This window comes from Anabrus simplex, chromosome 1, assembly GCF_040414725.1.
Source record: "Anabrus simplex isolate iqAnaSimp1 chromosome 1, ASM4041472v1, whole genome shotgun sequence".
In the NCBI taxonomy this organism is placed as follows: Eukaryota; Metazoa; Arthropoda; class Insecta; order Orthoptera; family Tettigoniidae; genus Anabrus; species Anabrus simplex.
The window spans coordinates 54,904,426-54,930,868 of NC_090265.1; the positions used below are offsets into that span (position 1 = coordinate 54,904,426).

The window sequence follows — 26,443 nt, forward strand, 5'->3', positions numbered from 1 at the left end:
TTCATTTGAATGGTAATATAATATAATATTAAACGAACTCTTTACAAAAGTTCCTTTATTTAATTGGCTCATGTTCTGAGCTGAGTAATGAGCTTCTTGCACACACCATACATGTTGCTTCAGAAATCAGACATCCATGTGTAGCTTTATAGAATGACATGAATGGTTCTTTACTGTGTGGATGTGTATCATAGCAGATGGTTGCATTTTGGAAAATGTTATTTAAACTCTGTAAGACTGTTCATTAGTGGCAGAAAGTGTAACTCAGGCATCAAGTGGTTTGAATTGGTGTATTTTGTAACAGTTGTTTATTCCATAGAAACTTGTACTTTTGTGGTCAAAAACTAACATTTTTTCAAACTCAGCAATTGAAGAATTCAAAACACATTTTGAACTTGTGCAGATACCAAGAAGTTTATCTATGCAGATGATCTCTGTCCGACAGCACAAGATGAAATGTTTGCAGAGGTGGATCTTTCCATGTACTACAGAGAGAATCAACTCTAACCTAACCTAACCTATCAAAGACTCTGGTTTGTGCTTTCCATCTCGATAACAGGGAACGAGCTAGAGTTGGACAGTTTCACTCACGTTGAGAGAGGTAGAATTTCTTTTCAGCAGCAGTCTACCAGCAGGAAAGAAAAAGATAGTCCTCTTAAGATGCCATATTGAAATACAATCAACCCTCTATATACCGGTAGTGCCACCTGATACTCTATTACCTTCAGTTATTGCCCATGACAAGCAACAAACTGATATTCCTCATGGAAATAGCATAATAACTACCTTGAGACAATACCACCCTCGCCTACTGCCATGCACCATTGATGGCACAGGTACATAAGTGCTACACAATGTTATAAATATACTTGATATATCGTCCACTGCTGATTTAAAATTATCAGCAAGAATCCAGAAACCTTTTTACTTCGAATGGAAACATGGCTCTTATCTGATCTCATGTTTCTCATCCTAAACTTTTTCATAGCTTACAATTCTTCCTTCACCAGAATAAATACTCCCCTTCTTTCAAATCTATCTTCTCTCTCTGATATATCCTTCAGTTCCAGCAGAAAATTTGTACTTCCATAATGTCACTTCTTAGCTATGATTCAACTCCTATTACAATACCTAGTAAATAAAGTATATATATCTATTAAATAAATTCTGTTCTTTTCTTTACAATACCTTTATAGTTTACTACAAACAACTTCATCATCCTTATGCAAATTCCAGCTCTCTGTACGTTCATCACTGCTCCTTAGGCCACCCCATTTCCCTTTATATATATCTCTTTATAACCTTTCTAAACAAACCTTCTAATTAATATGTACCACTGCAGTTAAAGTGAATGCCATCTGAGCTGACCTGTTATAAGTGGAATTAACAGCTAATTTTCTATTTATGTCTCTTCATACTCTACCACTATTCTCTCGCACACACTAGGCATTTCTCACATTCAGGAATTTGTCAAGATAGTCTTCATGTTTTCTTTATCTCTTTACTGGGCGTGTTGGCCGTGCGCGTAGAGGTGCGCGGCTGTGTGCTTGCATCCGGGAGATAGTAGGTTTGAATCCCACTATCGGCAGCCCTGAAGATGGTTTTCCATGGTTTCCCATTTTCACACCAGGCAAATGCTGGGGCTGTACCTTAATTAAGGCCACGGCCACTTCCTTCCAACTCCTAGGCCTTTCCTATCCCATCGTCGCCACAAGACCTATCTGTGTCGGTGCGACGTAAAGCCCCTAGCAAAAAAAAAAGAAAATTCTTTATATCTTTAGCTGTGTTGGTAACTCTCAACCTTCATCTGTCATGTCTTGCTTCTCACAATCCCATAAAGCATTGTATTGTTTTGCTCCCATCTACATATTCTTCTGTCTCTCTTGTGAATTTCTCCCAGCTTTCCCCTCTTCTTCAGTTACTAAATTTTGTACATACCTCTATCTCAAGGAATAGTATACTGTGGTAGTTGACCGGTTTAACATGGGGAGCGAACCCTCATGGTCTGCGTTTAACTGCTGTGGGGCTGTGCTTTGCTGCAGGAGAGTATGGATCATCAGTGTAGGAAGTACCTGCCCATACCAAGCTAGTGGATACAGCCCTCAACGAGTCGACCAGTATTGTCACTCGGTGTTTACGACCTACTCCAGTGCAGATCTACCCTCTCGCTGGTATTGCACCTCCAGCTATTTAACGCAAGGTGGCAGCTGAGAAAGAGACACACAAGATTGAGTAAGATCCCAGACATCCAATGTATAACTACAAGGTGACCACATCTCACCTAAGATCCGGGAAAAGCTTTATGAAGAGAAGAGTACCCCTCCACACCAAACCAGAAGTTCAACGTATATCACTCTGGAAACAAGTACTGCCAGAGAGGTTTACTCCTAAGGAAGAACTGAGTAGTGGAAGCCATTTGTCCTGTATCACCTGGAGGTCATTAAATCGGATGAGAACAGGTATCCAAGTGCCATAGTAATCTTGTGAAATGGGTTTATATGGAAGATCGAAGATGTGACTGTGGAGATATCCAGATTCACAAAACCTACTCATATGTCAGGAGATGAATGACTCCTTTACCCAAGATGGTGGTGGTGATTATTGTTTTAAGAGGAAGTACAACTAGGCAACCATCCTCTACATGACACTAATCATAGAAAAAAACATGGAAGAGGTCCGACACTTCGAAAAATGAAGGTATCGCCAAAGGAAGACAAGGGCCATGAAGGGCGTGAAAATGACTCCCTAGGCCTCCGTACGTAATACCGTCGGGGTCGGAAAAGAACGAGAGTTGACCAAGGGAGGTCGGACTATAGATGAAAGTGAGGAGCCTGGCACAAGTGGAAGCAATGCCAGGACTCGGCTAAGAGCCCCGTGGTCGCCAACCCATGCTCCAAAGTTCGGAGCCCCTGGGGCCCCTTTTAGTCGCCTCTTACGACAGGCAGGGGATACCATGGGTGTTATTCTACCGCACCCACCCACAAGGGGCTGTACCGAAGATGATCTTATGCTTGCCACAGACCGAGGGATAAGAGCTGCAGAGTTCTGGAGAGGAAGAATTTAATGTCTCTCCTGGACACGGAAAGTAAAGTAAGTATTTTGTACATCTCTCTCTATTTCCTTCATCCTTCTTTTTTATCTTTCTTGCCTTGCTTTCTTCATTTCTTTCACAACTTCCTTCAATGTTTCTCTCGACCATGGTGTCTCATTTTCTTTTACTCTTGCAGATATTCTCTGCACAGCTTACAAATGTCTCTTTAAATTTGGACTCGTCCACATTTCCAATTTCCATTGTTGGAATTTGTTGTTTCACTATTGTACATTTTTACCTTTTAGTTTCCATACTTTTATTTCCCGTATTCTTTCAATTTCTCACTCATTACTGCAACCACTGTTTGGTCTCCACCAAATGCTTCTCCCAGTAGAGCCATCCATCAACTGCAACTTGTACTTTCCACCATGAAGCAATAAATTACAGCCTTTGTCCTTCTGTCACTGCAACTGTATTGTTCACTGGATTTGCTGTTATTCTTTCAAAACCACCTATTTTGAAAGTGTAAGACTTTTAAATAATAATTAACATATTTTTCGGTGTAAGACTTCTGGATACTGTAATTGACATAGTGACACCCCTAATTTAAAATGAATTACTAAATAAATATAGGTAGGTAATATTTTTATTGTGGATCATTGGAAGTGCAATATTTTTATGGAATTACCCTGCTAAATGTTTTACAAAATAAATAAATAAATAAATAAATAAATAAATAAATAAATAAATACATTGGTGAAATCATACAAGAGAACGGACTAGAGAAAGCTGATGTAGACAATCGTATCTCAAAAACGGAGAGAGCTTATAGTCTGACTAAAACATCTACAACAGGAAATGCATCTCATGGAATGCCAAAATAAGGCATTACAACACTGTAGTAAAAACAGAATGTCTGTGTGCCAGCGAATGCCTCTCGATGAATTACAAATTGGAGAAGCTGGAGATCCTAGAAAGAAGAATAATAATACGGAAAACTTCGGCACAAGAATGAAGTTCTACAAAACATACATACACATACATTACATACATACATTATCATTATAGACTGTTATGCCTTTCAGCGTTCAGTCTGCAAGCCTCTGAGAATTTACTAAACGTCGCCACAATCCTCGATTTGCATCTAGTGTTGTGGCCTCGTTTAGTTCTATACCTCTTATCTTAAAATCGTTAGAAACAGAGTCTAACCATCATCGTCTTGGTCTCCCTCTACTTCTCTTACCCTCCATGGCAGAGTCCATTATTCTCCTAGGTAACCTATCCTCCTCCATTTGCCTCACATGACCCCACCACCGAAGTCGGCTTATGCGTACAGCTTCATCCATCGAGTTCATTCCTAAATTAGCCTTTATCTCATTCCGAGTACCCTCCTGCCATTGTTCCCACCTGTTTGTACCAGCAATCATTCTTGCTGCTTTCATGTCTGTTACTTATAACTTATGAATAAGATATCCTGAGTGTACCCAGCTTTCGCTCCCATAAGGCAAAGTTGGTCTGAAAACAGACCGATGTAAAGATAGTTTCGTCTGGGAGCTGACTTCTTTCTTACAGAATACTGCTGAACGCAACTGCAAGCTCACTGCATTAGCTTTACTACACCTTGATTCAATCTCACTTACTATATTACCATCCTGGGAGAACACACAACCTAAATACTTGAAATTATCGACCTGTTCTAGCATTGTATCACCAATCTGACATTCAATTCTGTTGAATTTCTTACCTACTGACATTAATTTAGTCTTCGAGAGGCTAATTTTCATACCATACTTATTGCACCTATTTTAAAGTTCCAAGATATTAGACTGCAGGCTTTCGGCACAGTCTGCCATTAAGACCAAGTCGTCAGCATAGGCCGAACTACTTACTACATTTCCACCTAACTGAATCCCTCCCTGCCATTTTATACCTTTCAGCAAATGATCCATGTAAACTACGAACAGCAAAGGTGAAAGATTACAGCCTTGTCTAACTCCTGTAAGTACCCTGAACCAAGAACTCATTCTACCATCAATTCTCACTGAAGCCCAATTGTCAGCATAAATGCCTTTGATTGATTTTTATAATCTACATTTAATTCCATAGTCCCCCGGTATAGTGAACATCTTTTCCCTCGGTACCCTGTCATATGCTTTCTCTAGATCTACGAAACATAAATGCAACTGCCTATTCCTCTCGTAGCATTTTTCAATTACCTGGCGCATACTGAAAATCTGATCCTGACAGCCTATCTGTGGTCTGAAACCACACTGGTTTTCATCTAACTTCCTCTCAACGACTGATCGCATGCTCCCTCCCAAGATGCATGTGAATACTTTGCCTGGTATACTAATCAATGAGATACCTCGATAGTTGTTGCAATCCTTCCTGTTCCCTTGCTTATAGATAGGTGCAATTACTGCTTTTGTCCAATCTGAAGGTACCTTACCAACACTCCACGCTAAATTTACTACTCTATGAAGCCATTTCATCCCTGCCTTCCCACTATACTTCACCATTTCAGGTCTAATTTTATCTCTTCCTGCTGCCTTATGACAGTGGAGTTTATTTACCATCCTTTCCACTTTCTCAAGCATAATTTCACCAACATCATTTTCCTCCTTCCCATGAGCTTGGCTGTTTGCAACACCACTAGGATAATTTCCTTTTACATTGAGAAGATGTTCAAAATATTCCCTCCACCTCTCCACTGATTCACTGGGATCTATTATGAGTTCACCTGAATTACTCAAAACACTGTTCATTTCCTTTTTCCCTCCCTTCCTAAGATTCTTATTACTGTCTAGAAAGGTTTCCCTGCTGCTTGACCTAGCCTTTCCGGATTATTACCAAAATCTTCCCATGACTTCTTTTTGGATTCAACAACTATTTGTTTTGCTCTGTTTCTTTCATCTACATACAACTCCCTGTCTGCCTCGGCCCTTGTTTGGAGCCATTTCTGATAAGCCTTCTCCTTACGTTTACAGGCTGCTCTCACTTCATCATTCCACCAAGATGTTCGCCTTTTCCCATCTTTACACACAGTTGTTCCTAGGCATTCCCTTGCTGTTTCTACTACAGCATCCCTGTATGCCACCCATTCACTTTATATATCCTGAACATGCTTACTGTCTACTGTTCGAAACTTCTCACTAATCACATCCATGTACTTCTGTCTAATTTCCTCATCCTGGAGATTTTCTACCCTTATTCACTTGCAGACAGATGTCACTTTCTCTACCCTAGGTCTAGAGATACTTCGTTTACTATAGATCAGACATTGGTCTGTATCATCGAAAAATCCGCGAAAAACTCTTACATTCCTAACAGATTTCCTGATTTCAAAGTCTGTTAAGATATAGTCTATTATGGATCTGGTACCCCTAGCCTCCCATGTGTAGCGGTGAATAGCCTTATGCTTGAAGAATGTATTCGTAACAGCTATACTCATATTAGCACAGAGGTCCAGCAAATGCTTCCCATTCCCCTTAGCTTCCATATCTTCCCCACATTTACCAATCACCCTTTCGTATCCTTCAGTTCTATTCCCAACTCTCGCATTGAAATGACCCATTAGCACTATTCTATCCTTGCTGTTGACCCTGACCACAATGTCGCTCAATGCTTCATAAAACTTGTCAACTTCATCCTCATCTGCACCCTCACATGGTGAATACATGGACACAATTCTTGTCCTAATTCCTCCAACTGACAAATCTACCCACATCATTCGCTCATTTATGTGCCTAACAGAAACTATGTTGTGTGCAATGGTATTCCTGATAAAGAGCCCTACCCCCAGACTGCCCTTCCCTTCCTAACACCCGTCAAGTACCCTTTATAATCTCCTATCTCTTCCTCGTTATCTCCCCTTACCCGAATATCACTTATTCCTAGCACATCCAGATGCATCTTCTTTGCTGACTCAGCCAGTTCTACTTTCTTTCTTCCATCATCATCATTTCCCTTTATCCAGCTGTAGCCGGGTAGGGGCAAATATGGTTCCTCTCCACATTCTTCGGTCTTTCCACCACTCCTCCTCCAACATTGTGTCCCAGTCCAGGTTTCTTTCTATAATGCTACGTTGGATGGTATCCTTCCATCTCAATCGTGGTCATCCACGGCCTCTCCTTCCTTGGATTTGCATTTCCATCACCTTTTTTTGGCATTCTTTCGTCGCTCATTCGCTTTATGTGCCCAAACCATCTTAATTAATTAATTAATTGAAGGAACAAGAATCCACCTGATCGATACTTTCACTTTTATTTAGCCTTAGGCTATTTCAATAGACATTAAATTAAAAGTTCAGAACATGTTTCGAATGCATTGCATTGATCATCAGCTGCTTACATTTGGCAAAAGTAAAATTAGCTAAGAACAGTCTCACAATTTTCTTAAAACCTTAAAAACAAGTGTTAGTCGTGCATGTGTGAATGGATGTGGGGGGGCTAGAGGGGGGTGCATTGAAGGCATTTGTTAGTCAAACTATAACTTATTATTAAAAATCTTAATGTTAGAAACACTGATGGACTAAAATATAGTTCACTATAAGTCTTGTGAATTTTCCATAAGTTCGTTGATTACTGAAGAACTTGTATGCACTATGTGAAGTATTTCTGTTGAACTGTTGGTAAAAAAGTTTCCTTAAGAAGGCATCCGGTGTTTTCACGTCTCTTGTCTCCTGTTGGGTGGAGAGGTGTGGCTTGTTTCGAATATAAAGTTTGCTATTTGTAATTTGAATTGAAAAAAGTTGGATCGTCTGTATCACGACCTGTAACCGGCAGGAAAAAATGCGGCTATTAGTTGGAATTTGAAAAACGTGACGGATAATAAGTCTTTGAGTGTTGGAAAGTATGGAAGTATGAACTTACCCTTGTCTTGCGTGTTTGTTTAACTTCCCGTGCTACGGGAGTGGGTTTAATCCGGCTGCCTTCAACGTTGTATTGTAACTGTGTGCTGTAGTTCGTGAGTTAGCCTGGTTAGGAGGGAGGGGAAATGCGGACGTGTTGTCATTTGCTATATCGGGCAGGGAGGAGGTTACTGCTTGTGAGGTGTCGGCCTTGTGATTGCTTGAAGTGTGCGCTGGGCGTGTTTGCTTCCTTCGTAATAACTCAATATATCTCACTATGCATTCGAATAAGGGGTTCCTCTGTTCGTTTACTTCATTCAAATTCTTGTCCTTATTAAATGACTTGTCTAGAAGGATATGAATATTTTCTAGACTGTTCATTAACCTTCCCTTGTTTAGCCTATTGAGAATTGCTAGGTCTTGTTTAATGTCTGTGAATCTATGGCCTGTTTCACTCACGTGTACTCCCATTGCAGAGAATCTTTTATGTTTTTACGCATTGACGTGTTCTAAGTACCTTATTGTGAAGTTACGTCCTGATTGCCCAATGTACGTGGCCTTGCACTGATTGCATGTTAGTTTATAAACACCTGAATCCTGGAACCGCTCCTCGCTATTTCGATTGACCATATTGTGGTTGAAAAACTTATGACTTGTATTGTTATTTGTTGAGAACGCTATTTTGATGTCATGCTTCTTGAATAAATTGGTAATTGCATAAATGTTGGGATTGTTAAAGGTGAACCTTACGTACTTGTTTGCTCCGATTGTTTTGTTAAGTTTGTTTGTGGTTTATGCTTGCGTTTGGCAATTAATCCGTTAATGGTTTTTAAATTAAAACCATTAATAAGGGCCTGCTGTCGAATAAAGGCTAGTTCTTTATTTCTCTCTTTGTTGTTTAACAGGATTTCTAAAGCTCTATTGATAAAACTGTGGTCCGCTGATTTTTTGTGTGAATCGGGGTGTAGGGAGTTACTATGAATGATTGTTGGGGTGAATGTAGGTTTTCTATAAATTCCAAAGTGAAATTGGTTGTCTTTTTTAGTTGTGGTCACGTTTAAAAAATTGATCGAACCATTATTTTCTTCTTCAACAGTAAACTGTATATTGGGGTCTAAGGTGTTCATCGTGTGTAAATTGCTAGAACTGTCATTATGATCCTTGTCAATTATGGTGTACGTATCATCAACGTAGCGTACCCATAAATGAAGTCCTTTGATATGGTCTATAATGTAGGAATGTTCCAAGTAATCCAAATAAATGTTTGCTAGTATGCCCAAGGCTGGAGCGCCAATGGGGAGGCCATCCTGCCGATAAATCTTACTGTTAAACATAAAATAGTTCTGACTAAGTACGAATTCAAGGATAACCATAAACTCTTCTATTTCGGGTATGCTTACCTTTTTATGTTCTAATAGGTTGGTTTTTATGATTTTAATAGCCTTCTCTATGGGGATATTGGTATACATGTCTTTTATATCGAAGGAACATATTGTGTGAGAGGATTTGAGTTTGAAGTCCTTAATTTTCTTGCAGAAATCGCTAGAATTTTTTACGGCTGTGTTGGCGTAGTAGACATAATTTTGTGTTAAGAATCTATGAATGTATTAAGATGTTTTATATGTAGGGCTCTTACGAAAGTTGATTATCGGTCTAATAGGTATATCTTTTTTATGCAATTTGGGCAAAGCTCTTGCAGTAGGGAGTCCTGGGTTCATATTAATCAGCTTTTGTGATTCCTGCTCACTAAGAAGGAAAAAAGGTACTTTGTTTGTGTATACTTTTCAAATTTCTCTGAATCCTTAGGGTGGGATCTTTACTTACTATTTTGAACTTCTTGTTATTAAAAAAGGTTTCGGTTTTCTCAATGTAATCAGATTTGTTCAGAATAACTATTGATTCTCCCTTATCTGCCTTGGTTATGACTATGTCGTTTTGCTTGATTTTCCGTTGTAATTCATTGTTTGCTCTAGTGTTATCCATAACATCCATAACGTAGTCGTAACCAAGGCCGATAAGGGAGAATCAATAGTTATTCTGAACAAATCCGATTACATTGAGAAAACCGAAACTTTTTTTAATAACAACAAGTTCAAAATAGTAAGTAAAGATCCCACCCTAAGGATTCAGAGAAATTTGAAAAGTATACTCAAACAAAGTACCTTGTTTTCTTCTTAGTGAGCAGGAATCACAAAAGCTGATTAATATGAACCCAGGACTCCCTACTGCAAGAGCCTTGCCCAAATTGCATAAACCGATAATCAACTTTCGTAAGAGCCCTACATATAAAACATCGCAATACATTCATAGATTCTTAACACAAAATTACGTCTACTACGCCAACACAGCCGTAAAAAATTCTAGCGATTTCTGCAAGAAAATTAAGGACTTTAAACTCAAATCCTCTCACACAATATGTTCCTTCGATATAAAAGACATGTATACCAATATCCCCATAGAGAAGGCTATTAAAATCATAAAAACCAACCTATTAGAACTTAAAAGGGTAAGCATACCCGAAATAGAAGAGTTTATGGTTATCCTTGAATTCGTACTTAGTCAGAACTATTTTATGTTTAACAGTAAGATTTATCGGCAGGATGGCCTCCCCATTGGCGCTCCAGCCTCGGGCAAACTAGCAAACATTTATTTGGATTACTTGGAACATTCCTACATTATAGACCATATCAAAGGACTTCATTTATGGGTATGCTACGTTGATGATACGTACGCCATAATTGACAACGATCATAATGACAGTTCTAGCATTTTACACACGTTGAACACCTTAGACCCCAATATACAGTTTACTGTTGAAGAAGAAAATAATGGTTCGATCAATTTTTTAGACGTGACCACAACTAAAAAAGACAACCAATTTCACTTTGGAATTTATAGAAAACCTACATTCACCCCAACAATCATTCATAGTAACTCCCTACACCCCGATTCACACAAAAAATCAGCGGACCACAGTTTTATCAATAGAGCTTTAGAAATCCCGTTAAACAACAAAGAGAGAAATAAAGAACTAGCCTTTATTCGACAGCAGGCCCTTATTAATGGTTTTAATTTAAAAACCATTAACGGATTAATTGCCAAACGCAAGCATAAACTACAAACAAACTTAACAAAACAATCAGAACAAACAAAAAAGTACGTAAGGTTCACCTTTAACAATCCCAACATTTATGCAATTACCAATTTATTCAAGAAGCATGACATCAAAATAGCGTTCTCAACAAATAACAATACAAGACATTTTTTCAACCACAATATAGTCAATCGAAATAGCGAGGAGCGGTTCCAGGATTCAGGTGTTTATAAACTAACATGCAATCAGTGCAAGGCCACATACATAGGGCAATCAGGACGTAACTTCACAATAAGGTACTTAGAACACGTCAATGCGGAGAAACATAAGATTCTCTGCAATGGGAGTACACATGAGTGAAACAGGCCATAGATTCACAGACATTAAACAAGACCTAGCAATTCTCAATAGGCTAAACAAGGGAAGGTTAATGAACAGTCTAGAAAATATTCAAATCCTTCTAGACAAGTCATTTAATAAGGACAAGAATTTGAATGAAGTAAACGAACAGAGAAACCCCTTATTCGAATGCATATTGAGATATATTGAGTTATTACGAAGGAAGCAAACACGCCCAGCGCACACTTCAAGCAATCACAAGGCCGACACCTCACAAGCAGTAACCTCCTCCCTGCCCGATATAGCAAATGACAACACGTCCGCATTTCCCCTCCCTCCTAACCAGGCTAACTCACGAACTACAGCACACAGTTACAATACAACGTTGAAGGCAGCCGGATTAAACCCACTCCCGTAGCACGGGAAGTTAAACAAACACGCAAGACAAGGGTAAGTTCATACTTCCATACTTTCCAACACTCAAAGACTTATTATCAGTCACGTTTTTCAAATTCCAACTAATAGCCGCATTTTTTCCTGCCGGTTACAGGTCGTGATACAGATGATCCAACTTTTTTCAATTCAAATTACAAATAGCAAACTTTATATTCGAAACAAGCCACACCTCTCCACCCAACAGGAGACAAGAGACGTGAAAACACCGGATGCCTTCTTAAGGAAACTTCCTTACTAACAGTTCAACAGAAATACTTCACATAGTGCATACAAGTTCTTCAGTAATCAACGAACTTATGGAAAATTCACAAGACTTATAGTGAACTATATTTTAGTCCATCAGTGTTTCTAACATTAAGATTTTTAATAATAAGTTATAGTTTGACTAACAATTGCCTTCAATGCATCCCCACTCTACCCCCCCATATCCATTCACACATGCACGACTAACACTTGTTTTTAAGGTTTTAAGAAAATTGTGAGACTGTTCTTAGCTAATTTTATTTTTGCCAAATGTAAGCAGCTGATGATGAATGCAATGCATTCGAAACATGTTCTGAACTTTTAATTTAATGTCTATTGAAATAGCCTAAGGCTAAATAAAAGTGAAAGTATCGATCAGGTGGATTCTTGTTCCTTCAATTAATTAACTGGATCATATAGTCGATACGGATATGAATTGGATAGTATGTAACAAACCATCTTAGTCGGCTCTTCTCTATCCTATCATTCATTTTTTCCACTCCAATTTCTTCCCGGATTTTCTCATTCCTTATTTTGTCTCTTCTACTCTTCTGTATCATACTCCTCAAGAACTTCATTTCGGCTGCCTGTATTCGACTCTCATCCTTCTTTGTCATTGTCCAAGTTTCTGCTCCGTAAGTTGTTCTGGGTACGTAATACATCTTGTACATAATATCCTTTGCTTCCGTTGGCACATCTTTGTCCCATAACATGTTTCTTACACTATGATAGAAACAACTTCCAGCTTGAATCCTTTTACTAATCTCAGCATCCAGTCGAACATTCTCTATTAATTCACTCCCCAGGTATTTAAACGTTTCCACTACTTCCAGGGGCTTGTCTGCAAGTCTAATCTGACCTTTCCCTTCTTTCTCCCCTCTAGTCATAACAAGGGTTTTACTCTTTTCTACACTTATTTTCAATCCACATTCTTCGATCTTCCCATTCACCACATTCAACTGTTCTTGAACCTTCCTGTCGTCTTCTCCCCAAATCACAATATCATCTGCAAATATCATCATGTTCATTTCTCTTCCTCCATATGCTGCTTTTGCTGTTCTCATGATGTCATCCATTACTATTGTAAACAGTTTGGTGATAGAACACTTCCCTGTCTGAGCCCACTAGTTATTTTGAACCAACTTGTCCTGCCAACTTGTGTTTGCACGCAACTACAACATTCCTTATACAATGCCATGATCATTTTTATTAATCCCTGTCCAATTCCTGTTTGCACCAGACTGTCCCAAACTTTCATCCTGGGGACACTGTCATATGACTTTTCAATGTTTTTCTTCCATGAAAATGAAAACCTACAACCTGTTTTCCTCTCATTGACCAGGTCAGGGATGTAATGAATGAATTATACATAGGCTATTTTTACGATGGGGTCGCCACTCCCAAAGTGATGTATATTAATGACTGATAGATGCTACGAAATGAGAATGGAGAGTGTTGCTGGAATGAAAGATGACAGGGAAAACCGGAGTACCTGGAGAAAAACCTGTCCCGCCTCCGCTTTGTCCAGCACAAATCTCACATGGAACGACCGGGATTTGAACCACGGTATCCAGCGGTGAGAGGCCGACGCGTTGCCGCCTGAGCCACAGAGGCTTCTTTCTTCCATAAGCCCCATTAATATTGATAGCTCCCCATCGAATTCCATTTCGTTCGCCAAGTTGTTTCCAAGAAGTCCCTCGCCTGTCAAACGGGAGTGGGACTCCATTCGCATAGGTCCGAGGTGTGCTTAAAATGTTCTGAGCTCAGTAAATTCATGAAGCAGGATGCTACCCTACTTGAACATAGTCCAAGTGAGGATCTCTCCTCTAATGGGTTATGGACCATCGGTGAATTGTATAGTCCTAGCCCCCTGAGCACAAGGTGGGCCATGACTCAGAATATGTCCGAGATGCCCACTCCCATTCCATAGCAACTGGTATCCCGACTCTCAGGACCACTTACTAGGCCACTCAGCTGTTGCCCATGGTTCACGAACTAGGATGTGACTACAGTAACCCACAAACATGAACCGGGAAGTTCAGATGTTAGACAGGAAAGCATTTCGGACCATGATTCAAAATTTGGAAGGGTTTCAAGTCGAAAGAACTGCAAAGACGAGAAGAACCTTGATGGATGAACAGAAGAAACAGCATGGTGCCCATATGAAGGGGTACTGGAGGAAGAGGAAACTTCAGATAAAGAAGTTCTACAAAAATGTGGAGGAAATTTTAGAAACCATGGAAAAGAGAAGGTTGTCATTTCTCGGACATTTGTACAGAATGGTCAAAACCAGACTAACCAAAAAGTTATTTGACGACCTGTGGAACAAAAAGAAGATGACGGTCTGGAGTAAGGAAGGTCATAAAGATCTGGAGAAGTCCTACATCCAGGAAGTTCAGATGTTAGACAGGAAAGCATTTCAGACCATGATTCAAAATTTGTAAGGGTTTCAAGTCGAAAGAACTACAAAGATGAGAAGAACCTTGACAGATGAACAGAAGAAACAGCATGGTGCCCATGTGAAGGAATACTGGAGGAAGAGGAAACTTCAGACAAAGAAACAATGAAATTGTATTTTCAAAAATATTATTTCCCAAATGTACCTTACAAAATAATTTACGAACAGTTTCAGAAATTAAAGATTAAAATTTCATTGTTCCATATTGAAATGTATCACAGTTAAAATTGAAATAATAAATAGAGGTTCAACCTATTCAATACAAAAGAATAAGAAATGCAGTGATTAAATTCTTATTTAATAATAAGTAGAAGTGGTACCAGTTTCGACCCTAGTCCAGGTCATCGTCAGTCGATTAAAACATGAAAAACAATGCATAGGAAAAAGAAAATAAAAGACCAAGTTCACTCCGGATCAGTAGAAGAGGCGATATAAAAATGACGGGGGTAGACACTGTAAAATTCAGAAGAAGTGAAATGTAAGTCACTTAAAAGAAACAGTGCATAATTTTCTGAACGGCAGTATGGCACACGCATTGTTAGGCATAGTCTTATAATGTTTATGAAAAGTGGAGAACGGTTAAATGAGCTAGCTTGTATACACTGTCAGGCACAAAGTCATAATACAATCGAACACATATGAAGATCCATAATCGTGCTGAAGATGAGTAGATCAATTGAAGTAACTTGCCAGCTCCCGGTGATTGGGTAACTATATTTCTAGAAAATAGAAGTCAGAGAATTAGAGTAGGCGAAGCTTTATCTGACTCTGTAATAATTAAGAGGAACATTTCTCAAGGCAGTATTTTTTGACCTTTATGGTTTCTTATATATATAAATGATATGAGGAAAGAAGTGGAATCAGAGATTTAACAGTTTCAGCAATGCGAAAATACCAATACCAGTAGTAAAATACAAATTACTGTACGGTACATCTGATTATAAAGCAAGTTGGCAATACAATCTTGAAGGTAAGAGGAAACACAATACACTTTTACCATATAGAGTGAAGTTAAACTAACCTTTCAAAACATTTGAACAACATAATAGTGGTGATTAGGGCAATCTTCTGTGAATACACCAATGAAAAGTAAATGGAACTTAATACCGGACAGAAAACAATAGCGCTTACCCTAAGGCAGCCCATTCTGGTAGCAAGACGACGTCGACCCCGTCAAAACTTCGGTAGGCCAAGACCAAGACAGCTCACAGACTTAAGACTCTCACAAAAAGCTGCCTAGCCCCTTTTAAAGGGAAATCTGGCCTTGGAGTAGCCAGTCAGAACATAGGAGCTTGCCCGGATTGACCATTCACAACTCTTTCTGCGTTTACGATCTTTAAATCACTTTCTTGAATACATACGATCGCGAATCTTCCATTTCCAGAATAGTAAGAACATATTTCTAGAATTCATAACTAACAAAGGCCAACACGCCCTGTTCAAACATTCACGTCACAAACTTTCTGAACAGTTCCAGTTAATATAAAAATGTAATCTACTAGTTACAATCAGCTTATGTAGAGCAATATTTCTTACACTGTACAGGTTAGCAGAATGGAATACAAATAAAATACTCTAGCACAACACTCCAGATCATTCAGTAAGTACCACTTAAAAAGATTTACAAATAAAATCTTCTACAAACACTTTCCCACTTCCAATATATTCTACACCTGTGTCAAAAATAAAAAAGAAAGAAAGAATGCAAGTGGGGACACTTCTTCAAAGTGCCAAAAGGTCGAGTTGTGGGCATGCTTTCTTTCTAATTTGTTATTGTTATTGATCGAGTCCTGAAATATTTTAGAAAATGGTCATGAAAATGTCATGAAAAATGGTTTGCTCAAATCTGTACACACCCTGTTTACCTTTGCAAATGTTCTAACAGAAGTGTTCTCTGCACAGCTTACAAATGTCTCTTTAAATTTGGACCCTTCCTCACTTAAAAATTCCATTGCTGGAATTTGTTGTTTCGATATCTTCTGTATATTTTTATCTTTCAATTTCCATACTTTTATTTCTTCTCTCTTATTCCCTTTATTCTTTCAGTTTTCTCACTCATTATTGCTACCACCTCTGGATGGTCTGCGCCAAATGCTTCTCCCGGTAGACCTATCTATCTACAGCGACTTACATTTTCCACCTTGAAGTGATCAATTACTGTCTTTGACCTTCTCTTACCCCAACTATATTGTGTAGTGGATTTTCTATTCTTCTTTATAAACCACATATTTTGTCATATGGTTGAAAGTGTAAGACTTCTGGATACTATAATTATAATTATCATAGTAATACCCTTAATTTAAAATTAATTACTAATTGAATATAGGTAGGTACTGGTCATTTTTAATTGTGTATCATTTTAAGTGCAATATTGTTGTGCAATTACCATGTAAAATTTATTACATAATAATTGCAAATAAATAAAAATAATTAGATTGAAAGAGAGTGAGTGGGGACACTTGTTGAAAGTGCCAAAGGGTTGAGTTGTCATTCTTTCTAATTCATTATTGCTTGTTTCGATCGAGTCATGAAATATTTTAGGAAATGGTCATGAAAAATGGTTTGCTCAAATCTGTAGACACCTTTTGATAAATTTCCAACTAATTCAAAAGCATTCAAGAAAAGACTATGTAAACAACTGTTAGGGAATCTACCACTTAGTTGGTGGCCCTAAATGCAGATCATTGATTGATTGATTGATTGATTGATTGATTGATTGATTGATTGATTGATTGATTGATTACATTCATGGTTCAACTGGATGACACAGATTTGACTGGAGGTTACTTTCAACAAGATGATGCAACATGTCATGTCTACCAAGTCTAGTTTAAAAAGATCTGTGCCCCTCTCCACACACACACACACACACACACACACACACACACACACAAAATCACTTCAGCTACCCCCTCCAGACATCTTCGTGTGGAGCTACCTTAAGTATAGAATATATGAGAATGGACCAACAACTCTTCCCGAGCTCAGAGAGATTGTCAGTAATGAAATAAACAACCTTACCAAGGATACACTTGGGACAGTGGCACAGAGTTGATGCATTGGATACAGTTGTATTAGGGTGGAAGTGGAAGACATTTCCAACATTTACTCTGACAAAATTATTCTTCCATAGTTACTCCATAATTCAAAACTGATTGCACACGTTTGCTCTTATTGGTTCAGAAGTTAGAAGTCATTGAAATGATAAAAGATTTTAACTATATGGATTGCTCAGTATTAAATTTTCTTTGGTGGTTGACAGTGTGGTATTTGTAAAACAAAAGGAGTGCGTTAAGACAAATACAAACACCCACTGCCCAAGCCAGAGGAATTACTTAAATTCCCTAGCCTGGCCCAGGAAACAAAACCAAACTAGGTGTAAGAGATCTGTTGATTTTGTTATTAACTATGTCGAGTTTCTTGACTGTCCATCTTAAAGACAGCTGCACTTGAGAAAATGGCACTATCTGTCAGAGATATGGTCCACATTTTTAGAGTTGTTTCAGTTAGGTGTTCAGTGTTTCAAGTAGGCCTACACTAGCTAGAACAATGTTGTTGCTTTCATAGATTTGTCTCTGTCTCGTCTGTGACTTTGACAATATGGAATTGACTGAGGTAGAAGCAATGCTGGTAGCACCATTCCATATAAAATCAATCTCGGTGAAGAATGGTGTGAAAATGTTGCTCGTTGGGTTGGTTGGTGTACGTTTAATGGGTTTTACAGACTTATATGCAATACCACTTTCAGGCTCAGTCAGAAATGCAACAGGAAACTACCTTAGAAGTGAAGCTTCCACAGTGTGAAGAATTATTTAATTTAATTTCCGGGTTGAACCGTGTTGTACTTGTACGCACATCACGTAGTAGTGCGTACAAGTACAACACGGTTCAACCCGGGAATTAAATTAAATAAGGAAACTACCTTATTCCTCATTTCCCTAGTACAGTTCAGTGATTCCTTGGGTATTTGTGGTAGCTGTTGGCTGATCTGTTCAAGATCAAACCAGCCTTTTGGCTTAGTACTACACATATACTGTGGCACTGTGGCCTTAAAGGCAAAGGAAGGATGAGAGTTACTGGTGTCGGCTAATGTAGTCCAACAGGACCATATGAAGTTTCAAACTCGGTAATTACCTGAGCCACTATTAAGAATGACATCTAGACATGACATGGGCTTATGGGCTTATGCCGTGTCAAGAAAACAAGGAAAAACGCTTTTCGCTTTGCAGAGAATTTTGCTCCGCGTATTCTGAAGGAAATCTTGACTGTTCCCGAGGAAGTCTTCTACAATAATGAGGGTTTGAATTTAAGATTGTTTTACCATTGGAGCTGTAGTGGTATGCTCGCTTGTCACCAGGTGACACATTCCAGGGCATTCTCACGACACTCACAACGAGAGCAACACAAAATTCAACGGCTTCAGCAATCATTTTATAGAAAGGATAATCAATAAACACAAACATCGCCCAAAAACTACCCTCAAAAAAGAAATAACCAAACCTCTAACATTTTCCACCTTCACGTTCAACAATGATATCTACAAGTTAACCAACATCTTTAAGAAACAAGGCGTTAAAATAGCTTTCAAAACCAACAATAAGAACATGAATGTTTTATACAATACTTCACACATCAACAAGACCAGCAGTTTTTTAAAATCAGGAGTTTATAGGATCAAATGTACCACCTGTAAAAAAACCTACATCGGGCAAACCGGGAGAAACTTCATTATCAGATACCACGAGCACACTAACGCAATAAAATACAGCAAGTTTTCAGCCATCGGCCAACACATGCAAGATTATAACCATAATTTCACCAATATTGAACAAGACATGGACATCCTCGTATTAGCAAACAAGGGCCCTTTACTGAACATAATGGAAAATTACTACATACACCTAGACCAATACTTTAATGCCAGTCACAATCTCAATGAAATCTCAGAGAAACCCAACATACTCTTCGATCTATTTATCACTTTCCTCAGAAACAATAATGCAGCCAACCTAAACTCAATCCTAAATTTAATCAAAGGTACTTTTCCAAGACAATTACACTTTCTCCCGCACCCTTCAGCCCCACCTTAAGCCCTCTTCCTAAGCCATATTTCATTTCAATACAAGAACTTACTGATTTCCATGATTATAATTTTTACAACACCCCATTTATACTTTATTCTTTGTTAAAAACCTCTTATTATGTATATTCCTTGTATTATTAACTATTACCATAACATCTCATTTCACTTGTTATTCTTTAAAATAATATTGTCTTAGGATTTCGCCACAAATGATCTTTGCTCCAATACGGCTGATGATGACCCCTAGATGGGTCGAAACTAGTACCGTATAATTTTGTAATCTTGTGAATATATTGTATTGAAAAGGTGGAAACATTTAAGTTATTATTATTATTACAAATTTGTGAGCCATCAGATATCCAGGAGGAGATGGACATGCTCAAGGTCACGTTCGAGGGTAATGGTATAATAATGTATTGATTCATAGAGCCCTGCATCTCAGAGAGACAACTAAGCAAAGCTCACAGAAAGTAGTAGTGAAGGAAACTGCCTACCTGCCTTACATTTGCAATACCATAGACGGAATTGTCAAGGTCCTGTGCAACAGTATAAAACCTGTGTTTGGCACCATCACAAATATTGCTCACAGTTTTGGTCAAAGCAAAGACAAATTGTCCCCACTATTACACCCTGGGGTGTACAAAATTCCCTGTACTTGAAGCAAGGTATACATTGGCCAAACATGCCGGTCCATTGGGACTCGCATCAAAGAACACCAAATAAACATCCGTCTCAACCAGCCAGACAGACCAGCAATAGCCGAGCACGCCCTATCATCAGGCCATGATGTCATGTTCCAAGATGTTTGAGCTCTTACCCACACTAAACACTACAGGTCTAGGATTATACAGGAAGTGCTGGAAATACGTTAAAATCCTAACAATTCCAACAGGGACATTGGCTATCAATTAAGTAATAAGTGGTTGCCAGCCATTAAGGAATTACGTTGGTAGTTCTCTTCCCTGTCCTTTCTATATTGTTTTTTCATTTTGGTGTTTTACCATTTTGTACGTTCGTCATTGTAAGTTGGTTCATTCCAAGCTATGAAATGAAATAGCGTATGGCTTTTAGTGCTAGGAGTGCCCGAGGACAAGTTCGGCTCACCAGGTGCAGGTCTTTTTATTCGACTCCCATAGGCGACCTGCGCATTGTGATGACGATGAAATTATGATGATGATGACACATACATCTAGCCCTCATGCCAGCGAAATTAACCAATGAGGGTTAAAATTCCCGACCCTGCCGGGAACCCACGAACCCGGGACCCCTGTGACCAAAGGCCAGCACACTAACCATTTATCCATGGAGGTGGACATTCCAAGTTATGTGTCATACCCTCCCTGTCTCACACCGTTTCACATCATCCTCTGGTTCTATCCACATACTTTTTCATTCTTCAGCTCTGTTCTATTTTATCCTGGTACATTTCATTGCATTTTATTTTATACCTTTCTATTTATTTCTTCTACCAGATTCGTCCCTGATTTGTCTGATGTCCTCTCTCTTGCTCCTCACACACACACATGGTGTGATGAACATATTCATTGGAGCTTAATGTTGTCATCAGTTCCCTCTTGGAGTGCTGTGCCAGCATACAGTGAGTCACCTGGTGATGAGCGAGCTTACCACTACATCTCCAATGGTCATGCAGTCTTAAATTCAACCCCTCATTATTGTAGAATACTTCCTCAGGAACAGTCAAGATTTTCTTCTGAAGACTTGGATCAAAGTTTTCTGTGAAACGTAAAGAGTTTCACCTTGTTTTCTTGACACTGTTTAAGCCCAAAAGCCCTTATGTCTACAAGTTTAGGCCGTGAAAGCATCAGTGTTAACATAAGAATGACATCTGCTGTGTAGTGTTCATTCTTTTCAATATATGTTACTGTGTCAAACCGGCACCATCCTCAGGGCAACCAGAGGAACCCTTCGGATGATGAGCAATTAACCTTACACACCTAGAGGTGAGGCCCCCAGGTGAGAAGGTTGGCAGCTTATTAGCCCCCAAAGGGGGATTAAAGCGAACACCAGAGAGAGAGAGAGAGAGAGAGAGAGAGAGAGAGAGAGAGAGAGAGAACCAGAAACAGCCAGGTAAAAACAAACATCAACTCAACATAAAATCCACCGAATAGGAGAAAAACGCACACTTACCGTAGAAGGTGGGAGTAAGCAGCTTAAGGCCATGGTCAAAAATTCAAAAAAGAAACAGTGACAGTACTCCATTGATTCATTGAAATGAAAATCAACATCTTTGGTAACACAATGTAACTTTAATTCATAAGAAGAAAAAAATTGGTTGCAACAACTCAAAAGAGGAAATTTATAAAAAAAACTCTAATTGAAAGTAAAATCTTTTGAAAGCATCAATTAAAACTTTCTGAATAATTCTTAGAAACCATAAAACATCGGTTAGCTAGGAAGGTTTCTAAAAGAACAAGTTGAAGAGCAATTTAAGTTTGCTAAAAGAAAATGAAATGTTGGTTAGGCTGACGAGTTTTAAAGGAACAATTAAATGAAAACCAATTTAAGTTTGTTAAAATAAAATAAAATGTTGACCTCGATAAGAATTCAGGTAAAAACGGAAAGGATTAAAGCTTAATAACGTGACTGGTCACCTACCTTAAAATTAATTAAACTTAACATCATCTTAATTAAACTTAGATTCGCCTACATCTAGAAAATTATTTGCCTTAGGTTGCTTTAAAATCTCACACAATTAAAACTCCATTCTACTTCAAGGAGCCAACGCAAGGATAGTATTTTCACCAAACAATAACACTAATACCCTTTCAAAAAAAAATGCAAAGCTGAGATAAATAGATGGTGAAAATAAAATATAGGATCACATCTCACTTGGTGCACACGAAAATCAGAACATATCCACACAATTGAAGACACAGTTAGTCCAACTGGGCCACTCAAAATCCAAGTAATCCCAACAATCAAATCAACAACCCGTTGCTAAGGCAACAACAAACAGCATGTCCTCCAAATGCGAAACGACACAGAACCAGTCCAAATAGTAAAAATAAAAAGTGCCAAAATAAGCAGAAAAGAATAAGATATATAAACCCAAAAGCCCAACAAAAAATAAAATTTAGAAAGGTTAACCAGAATTAAATAGGTCCTTGTGTGAACTATCCTCAATTTACACAAAGAATTTTAGGAATATTTCCGGGCTAAAATTATAGTAAAATTTAAAATTAATTTTGAAAAACTGTCCACACCACACTTCTTTTAAAATGCCAAGACAAAGTTCCTTAATTGAAACCATGGTAATGCAATGAACGTGCAGTCATTGTACGAGTCGAAGATTATTATTATAGATGTAATTCACTTTTAATGCGCATAACCAAAATAACTCCTTTGGAGTTCTTCCACTGTAGAGTTCCATTCAATGTAGAATTCCCATGAGTAATGAAAAGATGAGACTTACAATTTTTTTGATCCGTCGGCAACAGAGCAACACACAGGCTCCAGAAGGATACCTTCCACAACCAGACCAATAAAAAGAAGAAAGTGCAGATTAACTGCTCGTAGAATATATTGTGCCCTACAGGACCCTATGGTTCCGGCCAGGCGAATGCCGGCTCGAACCCAGAGTACAGTAGTGAAAGAACTCCCACAAACGTGGGCTTGTGCACATAGTCTTACCTGAACACATATCCTCGCTCGGCCGCACAGTCGTGCACATCTCAGGGATACAAAGGGAACAAAGGGCAAAATTATGATAAAACAATAGGATATGTGACTAATCAGGTAAGAATCAGCTACAATAAAGTGAAAAAAATACGAAAGACCAAGCTGCATTCATAAAAAAAATAACAATGAATTTATTACAAAAATTCTCAAATCCAAAAGAATGTACACAAAGTAATCGAATATCTGATATGTTCAAAATTGATCATGTCGAGGGCCTTCATCTCCCAACACCATCGGTCTGCCAGACTGGAACAAGGGTTGAACAACAGAATAAGACTAAACAGGAAGATAAGATCCCTATCTGTGCAAATGGAAAACAATCAAAAGCAATCTCCCATGCGTAAACGTTGCATCGCACGACCTCGAACCCGTACCCATCCGTAAACAAAGCTATACAGTATAAGACCTGGACAGGATGAAAGCTCACCGTCCAACCCAATAAAGGTATCCACACATATCAATAACAACCAGAGATTTCCCCGCTCCCTCAATACATGGCTAAACAGACAAGCAGCAAGATTACGCAGACAGGAAAAAAAAATGTAAGTTAAACGAACTGCGGTCCAAACCAGCCGCTCTACTCAAGGTCACAAACCCAGGGCGACTTCCCCTAGCACTTGAAATATAAACACACAGACAGAGACAAACACCTCGTCTCTGACGTCACACTCGACTGTCCTGCTTCACCCAACTTACATGGCTGAGTGTTCCACCCGCATCTTACATTATGCACAGCTGTTCAACCCTAGGGAATTCTTACCACCTTATATTAACCCGCATTTAATCATTTAGTGCTGAAATCATCTATCACTGCCTTCATAGGGCTCAGACATACATATTACTTTCACCTCCTTTGCCTCCATGGCCTTTTTCATCATGACACCTGGGTTCAATCCCTGGCACTACCAGACTTATTCATATTTCACATCTGCCTCCATAGGCTATTTCCTCATGACACCTGGGTTCAATTCCCTGGCTCTACCAAAATTATTCATATTTCACATCTGCCTCCATAGGCTATTTCCTCATATCAACAGCACTCATTCATATAACTTCCATGCGTGCGCTTAGCTATCTCTCACGATTAACACCTCCAGCCATGCTAACCTGTGCAAGTCAAGGGATCAGTCTTCAGTTTGAAAAACTTAAATACAAAAAACTAAGGAAATAAAAGGAAATCCACAGCTTCCGAAATTCCCGTGTCTACTAAAAAGACCTAGCTAACGTGACCAATGAATGAAGATGTCACTAACAGAAACAAACATAATACAAGGGGAAAACATAAAATATATAACAAATTCTACCATCCAGAGTTCGAGGTCTGTGCATCCCTATCCTATATCAACCATTATTTACAAGACTATTGTGGCTGACACCACCTTGAATTTTAATTTCAATCTAGCCCATGCTACTAAAAAAAATTGGAATTGCCTGACCTGGGAATACCGATGACATTGTGAGGCGGCTCTCTATGGAACCATGAAACTTAGCCCATGCTGACAGATGACACTGCCCATTGCGAAGGGATGTAGATCACTGGGTCCATGTTGGCTGGTGAAGGATCTTCTAACAGCTCCCGTGAAGGTGGTCCAGTGGCTCTACCAGTATTGCGTTGAGCACTGCTTCTGGAGTCCCCGCGTCGATGCTCGATTGTCTTGACAGCTGTTCCGTTTCTGTAGCCTGCTGTCCTTCTGTCCCGTTCTCGGTGATGTTTCACGTGGTATACGTGAAGGGAAACCGTAAAAGAGACATAAGTTACCAAGAGTTCTGCTTAAATGTCAGTCTCCAATTACGTCCCATTCCACACGTTTTAAAGCTCCTTTCTCAGCAACGTCAAGACCACCCAACATACACACATTCACAAATAGTGCCTAAATTCATTCTTTCTACAACAGAAGTGTTATTCCAAGCGGCCAGAAATCATCTGAGCTATTACCAGATTACGAACCTCGTTTCGAATACTTGGCCCTCAAAGTTATACGAAACTACAAGCGAGATCGTGGAGTTATTGGCAGTACATCTACATGACAGGCAAACAAACACATGTAGTCAGAAAAATTCAACTTGATTATGCAGATTATACACTTACTTCTATTCCCAAGTAGATAGTACTGGATGTTAACAGCTCGCTGCTCAGGCCCGATACACGATGTTCTCCTGGCGTAGTCTCACTCCGTCGCAGTCGCGAGACAGTCAGAGAGTCAGGTCTCGAGTGCACTACTCCTGCATATTTATAACCCGTCACGCGTACCCAAGCTAAGATTTCCCCGCGAGATATTCCCTCCGGCGGTCTTCGTGCAGGAAGCGCGCTAAGTAATAATCTGGCATATGCACTTATACTTTTGCTAATAACGCATATCAAAATTTTGCTCATTTTACGGAGGTTGCAATATTCTTCTCGGATTGAATGCATTTCTTCTGTGCTTCAAGATATAAATTAATTTCCCTTTCGCTCCAAATCTTTGTTGACACGCTATCTTTGTCAAGGGTTTCGCGTCCCACGTCTAAATTACAGCGCTTGGCTTGGGGTCGTAAATTTGTCTTATGAGGTTCCAGAGATTTCTTTAATCGTTTAGCCGTTTCTTTCCCACGAGCTCTGCAGCACTCAACCACTCCCAGGCAATAACTTAGAATACAAGGATCTCTAAGATGTTTCAGGGTGGTCTTGAATGTACTTGATACCACAGGCTAAAATCATGCCTCAATAATAATGACCAATAGGGTTCAATATATTAATCAAATTGAGGCCAACGTCCAGGTTAAAGGGCTCCAATGCCCGTAGAGGCCCAGTTTCACGGGTCAAAGCAGCCGACCCACGCCATATCGCTGGACAACCACAGACACCTTCCTTTCATGGCGGCTCAACTCACTGCTAGCATGCCCAAGCCGACAAGCTTGGCTTACCCTGCTGCTGCCAGCGTGCGCGCAGAATGCCTGAGGCGCTCTTGAAAGTTCAAAGGCTAGGCACCAGAGCACAGCACCTCATAGATCGAGTACATAAGATAATCAAATCCAAATGAAGATGGCAAGATATTGCACATTAAATGTGATATGACAATCTTCATGGCCAAAAACCGTTGATATGAATTTCCAATGGTAAAAATACCTGGCCGAAAGGTTTGCTGGGGAGGTTCTATACACTTAATACTGTTACATGTGTAACTTCCAGTTTTTAGTTATTCTATCAAGTC

The 26,443-nt window shown here is 39.1% G+C and overlaps 1 protein-coding gene across 1 annotated transcript in view; it reads left to right on the plus strand.

Moving 5' to 3' along the window:
• The window catches only part of LOC136884060 (intermembrane lipid transfer protein Vps13), an 816,621-nt gene that overhangs the window by 278,763 nt on the left and 511,415 nt on the right, over positions 1-26,443 (plus strand). The window lies entirely within an intron of this gene.